Genomic DNA, 6,284 nt, shown 5'->3' with positions numbered 1-6,284 from the left:
GTCACTACTGGTCAAGTATAGTGGTCGGTTTCTGTGTGCTGGGCACTGATGTACTCAGACAGGGTGGTCAGTCTCTGTGCTGGACTCTGACACTGAGACAGGTCCTCAGACTGGGGTCAGTCTCTGTGCTGGACACTGATGTACTCAGACAGGGTGGTCAGTCTCTGTGTGCTGGGCTCTGACACTTAGACAGGTCATCAGACTGTGGTCAGTCTCTGTGCTGGACACTGATGTACTCAGGGTGGTCAGTCTCTGTGCTGGACACTGATGTACTCAGACAGGGTGGTCAGTCTCTGTGTGCTGGACACTGATGTACTCAGACAGGGTGGTCAGTCTCTGTGTGCTGGACACTGATGTACTCAGACAGGGTGGTCAGTCTCTGTGCTGGACACTGATGTACTCAGGGAGGTCAGTCTCTGTGCTTGGCTCTGATGTACTCAGGGTGGTCAGTCTCTGTGCTGGACACTGACACTTAGACAGGTCCTCAGACTGTGGTCAGTCTCTGTGCTGGACACTGATGTACTCGGACAGGTTGGTCAGTCTCTGTGCTGGACACTGATGTACTCAGGGTGGTCAGTCTCTGTGCTGGACACTGATGTACTCAGACAGGGTGGTCAGTCTCTGTGCTGGACACTGATGTACTCAGACAGGGTGGTCAGTCTCTCTGTGCTGAACACTGATGTACTCAGACAGGGTGGTCAGTCTCTGAGTGCTGGACACTGATGTACTCAGGGTGGTCAGTCTCTGTGCTGGACACTGATGTACTCAGGGTGGTCAGTCTCTATGTGCTGGACACTGATGTACTCAGGGTGGTCAGTCTCTGTGTGCTGGGCTCTGACACTGAGACAGGTCCTCAGACTGGGGTCACTCTCTGTGTGCTGGACACTGATGTACTCAGACAGGGTGGTCAGTCTCTGTGCTGGACACTGATGTACTCAGACAGGGTGGTCAGTCTCTGTGCTGGGCTCTGACACTGAGACAGGTCCTCAGACTGTGGTCAGTCTCTGTGCTGGACACTGATGTACTCAGACAGGGTGGTCAGTCTCTGTGTGCTGGGCTCTGACACTGAGACAGGTCATCAGACTGGGGTCAGTCTCTGTGTGCTGGACACTGATGTACTCAGACAGGGTGGTCAGTCTCTGTGCTGGACACTGATGTACTCAGGGTGGTCAGTCTCTGTGCTAATAAACAGATTATATATATATCATATATATATTATATTATCGTATCGTTACACATATCGCTACATAGGGGTGGTCACTACTGGTCAAGTATAGTGGTCGGTCTCTGTGTGTGCTGGGCTCGCACTGACACACTAACTCACACTCTCACACTGACACACTAAGTCACACACACATTGACACACTCTCACAATTACACACTAACTCACACACTCACACTGACACACTAACTCACACTCGCACACGTTGACACACTCACACTCTCGCACTGACACACTAACTCACACACACACATTGACACACTCTCACACTGACACACTAACTCACACACACACATTGACACACTCCCACACTGACACACTAACTCACACACACACATTGACACACTCCCACACTGACACACTAACTCACACTCTCGCACTGACACACTAACTCACACTCGCACACGTTGACACACACTCTCGCACTGACACACTAACTCACACTCGCACACGTTGACACACACTCTCGCACTGACACACTAACTCACACACACACATTGACACACTCTCGCACTGACACACTAACTCACACACACACATTGACACACTCTCACACTGACACACTAACTCACACACACACATTGACACACTCTCGCACTGACACACTAACTCACACACACACATTGACACACTCTCGCACTGACACACTAACTCACACACACACATTGACACACTAACTCACACTCTCGCACTGACACACTAACTCACACTCTCACACTGACACACTAACTCACACTCTCGCACTGACACACTAACTCACATTCCCGCACTGACACACTAACTCACACTCGCACACTGACACACTAACTCACACTCACACACACTGACACACTCACACTGACACACTAACTCACACACACTGACACACTCTCGCACTGACACACTAACTCACACTCACACACATTGACACACTAACTCACACTCACACACATTGACACACTAACTCACACTCACACACTGACACACTAACTCACACTCTCGCACTGACACACTAACTCACACACACACATTGACACACTCTTGCACTGACACACTAACTCACACTCTCGCACTGACACACTAACTCACACTCACACACATTGACACACTCTCGCACTGACACACATTGACACACTCCCACACTGACACACTAACTCACACTCCCACACTGACACACTAACTCACACTCTCGCACTGACACACTAACTCACACTCGCACACTGACACACTAACTCACACTCTCACACTGACACACTAACTCACACTCTCGCACTGACACGGACGCACCCCCTGGGGAGAAGACACTGATGACACACGAGACCGAAAGCGCAGGGCCTGCAGCTCAGGAAAGTCCCGGAGCAGAGAGGGGAGAGGAGAGTCGAGAGAGAGGAGAGAGAGGAGAGAGAGGACAGGGAGGAGAGAGGCAGGGCGCCAGAGCCCAGCCTGGCAGCTCCCCCGCGGAGCCTGGAGGGCCGCCATGTTGTCAGGGCAGCAGCGAGACTCCTCTAAGATGGCGGACGGACACACACAGAGCCGGCATGTTGTCAGGGCAGCAGCGAGACTCCTCTAAGATGGCGGACAGACACACACAGAGCCGGCATGTTGTCAGGGCAGCAGCGAGACTCCTCTAAGATGGCGGACAGACACACACAGAGCCGGCATGTTGTCAGGGCAGCAGCGAGACTCCTCTAAGATGGCGGACAGACGCACACAGAGCCGCCATGTTGCGAGGGCAGCAGCGAGACTCCTCTAAGATGGCGGACAGACGCACACAGAGCCGCCATGTTGCAAGGGCAGCAGCTCTAAGATGGCGGACGGACGCACACACACCTAATCGCACTCTCGCTCGGGGGGCCCCACTCTGACTGTGGACTGTGCTGCACTTTATCACCCTTCACACGGTCTGGCCCCTGTGTCGTTACTGGACTTTACTGGACCGTCCTCGGGCTGCGGTCAGTGCGTTTGACCCAGTCCAGCGGCACGTCTCGGTGGTCAGTGCGTTTGACACAGTCCGGCAGTGCTTCTCCGCGGTCACTCACTGCTCTCTGCTCAGACTGTCCAGTTCAGAAGATCACACACACACACAAACACACCGATACACACGTGGACACACACACAGACAGAAACACACACTGCTACACACACACACCTGGGCACACGCAGACACGGGTATCAACAGGACAGTAAAGCCCGGGGCAGCCCAAACGTCACACGCTCGAACCCTAAACCGCACTCGGCGGCCCGGTGGAATTTTCCGGAGCTCCCAGGCAGCGCGTGGCCCGTTACGTGTCCGGGGTGGGGTGTGTGTGTGTGTGTTGGGGGGGTGATGGTGAGGAGGGACTCTTCGCTGGAAAGTCCCCGTGCAGCAGGCGGAGCAGAGACAGGCTCAGGAGGAGGAAGAGCTGAGCGGCTCTCTGGCGCCACACTGCCCTCTGCAGGCGGCCCGGCGCCCCTCTCCCCGTTTCGGGGAAATCACGCCCCTTCCAGACTCTGGGCGCCGTGCCCAGCTCCAGCCGGAGCAGCGAGTCTGAGCTGAGTCACGCTGCCTCTGTGTGTCTGCAGAAACAAGCAGGACGCTGCAGGAACTCCTGCTACTGACACTGCGCAGGGACTCAGAGGACTGGAGCGCAGTCAGAGAGACTCCTGGTACTGACACTGCGCAGGGACTCAGAGAGAGTCAGAGGACTGGAGCGCAGAGTCAGAGAGACTCCTGTTACTGACACTGAGCAGGGACTCAGGACTGGAGCGCAGAGTCAGAGAGACTCCTGTTACTGACACTGCGCAGGGACTCAGGACTGGAGCGCAGAGTCAGAGAGACTCCTGTTACTGACACTGAGCAGGGACTCAGGGAGACTCAGAGGACTGGAGCGCAGAGTCAGAGAGACTCCTGTTACTGACACTGCGCAGAGACTCAGAGGACTGGAGCGCAGAGTCAGAGAGACTCCTGTTACTGACACTGCGCAGGGACTCAGGACTGGAGCGCAGAGTCAGAGAGACTCCTGTTACTGACACTGCGCAGGGACTCAGAGAGAGTCAGGGGACTGGAGCGCAGAGTCAGAGAGACTCCTGTTACTGACACTGAGCAGGGACTCAGGACTGGAGCGCAGAGTCAGAGAGACTCCTGTTACTGACACTGCGCAGAGACTCAGGACTGGAGCACAGAGTCAGAGAGACTCCTGGTACTGACACTGCGCAGAGACTCAGGACTGGAGAGCAGAGTGAGAGAGACTCCTGTTACTGACACTGTGCAGAGACTCAGAGACAGTCAGAGGACTGGAGCGCAGAGTCGGGGAGACTCCTGTTACTGACACTGAGCAGGGACTCAGAGACAGTCAGAGGACTGGAGCGCAGAGTCAGAGAGACTCCTGTTACTGACACTGCGCAGAGACTCAGAGAGACTCAGGGGACTGGAGCGCAGAGTCAGAGAGACTCCTGTTACTGACACTAAGCAGAGACTCAGGACTGGAGCGCAGAGTCAGAAAGACTCCTGGTACTGACACTGCGCAGAGACTCAGAGAGACTCAGGGGAGTGGAGCGCAGAGTCAGAGAGACTCCTGTTACTGACACTGCGCAGAGACTCAGGGGACTGGAGCGCAGAGTCAGAGAGACTCCTGTTACTGACACTGAGCAGAGACTCAGAGAGAGTCAGAGGACTGGAGCGCAGAGTCAGAGAGACTCCTGTTACTGACACTGAGCAGGGACTCAGGACTGGAGCGCAGAGTCAGAGAGACTCCTGTTACTGACACTGAGCAGGGACTCAGGGGACTGGAGCGCAGAGTCAGAGAAACTCCTGTTACTGACACTGTGCAACTCTGATACCTGCACAGTGTCATCATTCACATCAACTCTGATACCTGCACAGTGTCATCATTCACATCAACTCTGATACCTGCACAGTGTCTTTATTCACATCAACTCTAAAACCTGCACAGTGTCCTTATTCACATCAACTCTGATACCTGCACAGTGTCATCATTCACATCAACTCTGATACCTGCACAGTGTCCTTATTCACATCAGCTCTGCATCAATACCTGCACAGTGTCATTATTCATTCCAGCTCTGATACCTGCGCAGTGTCATTATTGATCTAAACTCTGATACCTGCAGTGTCATTATTCACATCAACTCTGATACCTGCACAGTGTCATTATTCACATCAATTCTGATACCTGCACAGTGTCTTTATTCACATCAACTCTGATACCTGCACAGTGTTATCATTCACATCAACTCTGATACCTGCACAGTGTCATCATTCACATCAACTCTGATACCTGCACAGTGTCTTTATTCACATCAACTCTGATACCTGCACAGTGTCCTTATTCACATCAACTCTGATACCTGCACAGTGTCATCATTCACATCAACTCTGATACCTGCACAGTGTCCTTATTCACATCAGCTCTGCATCAATACCTGCACAGTGTCATTATTCATTCCAGCTCTGATACCTGCGCAGTGTGATTATTGATCTAAACTCTGATACCTGCAGTGTCATAATTCACATCAACTCTGATACCTGCACAGTGTCATTATTCACATCAACTCTGATACCTGCACAGTGTCTTTATTCACATCAACTCTGATACCTGCACAGTGTCATCATTCACATCAACTCTGCATCAATACCTGCACAGTGTCATTATTCATTCCAGCTCTGATAACTGCACAGTGTCCTTATTCACATCAACTCTGATACCTGCACAGTGTCATTATTCAAATCAACGCTGATACCTGCACAGTGTCATCATTCACATCAACTCTGATACCTGCGCAGTGTCATTTACATCAACTCCAGTACCTGCACAGTGTCATCATTCATTCAACTCTGATACCTGCACAGTGTGATAATTCACATCAACTCCGATACCTGCACAGTGTCATCATTCACATCAACTCCGATACCTGTACAGTGTTATCATTCACATCAACTCCGATACCTGCACAGTGTCATAATTCAGCAGTGCCGCTCGTTCTCTTCCTCATGTTGTGACACAGGCGTGTACACACACAGAGAGACACATGATTTCACGCACAACGAGCAGAGACGCACACACACTCGCACACACACCCTCTC

At 52.5% G+C, this 6,284-nt stretch overlaps 1 protein-coding gene across 1 annotated transcript in view; it reads right to left on the bottom strand.

Moving 5' to 3' along the window:
• psmb12 (proteasome 20S subunit beta 12) overlaps positions 1–6,284 on the bottom strand; it is an 88,981-nt gene that overhangs the window by 52,916 nt on the left and 29,781 nt on the right. The window lies entirely within an intron of this gene.

This window comes from Lepisosteus oculatus, chromosome 14, assembly GCF_040954835.1.
Source record: "Lepisosteus oculatus isolate fLepOcu1 chromosome 14, fLepOcu1.hap2, whole genome shotgun sequence".
NCBI lineage: Eukaryota > Metazoa > Chordata > Actinopteri > Semionotiformes > Lepisosteidae > Lepisosteus > Lepisosteus oculatus.
The sequence above is the reverse complement of the archived record's forward strand: the minus strand, read 5'-3'. Positions and strand labels throughout refer to the sequence as shown.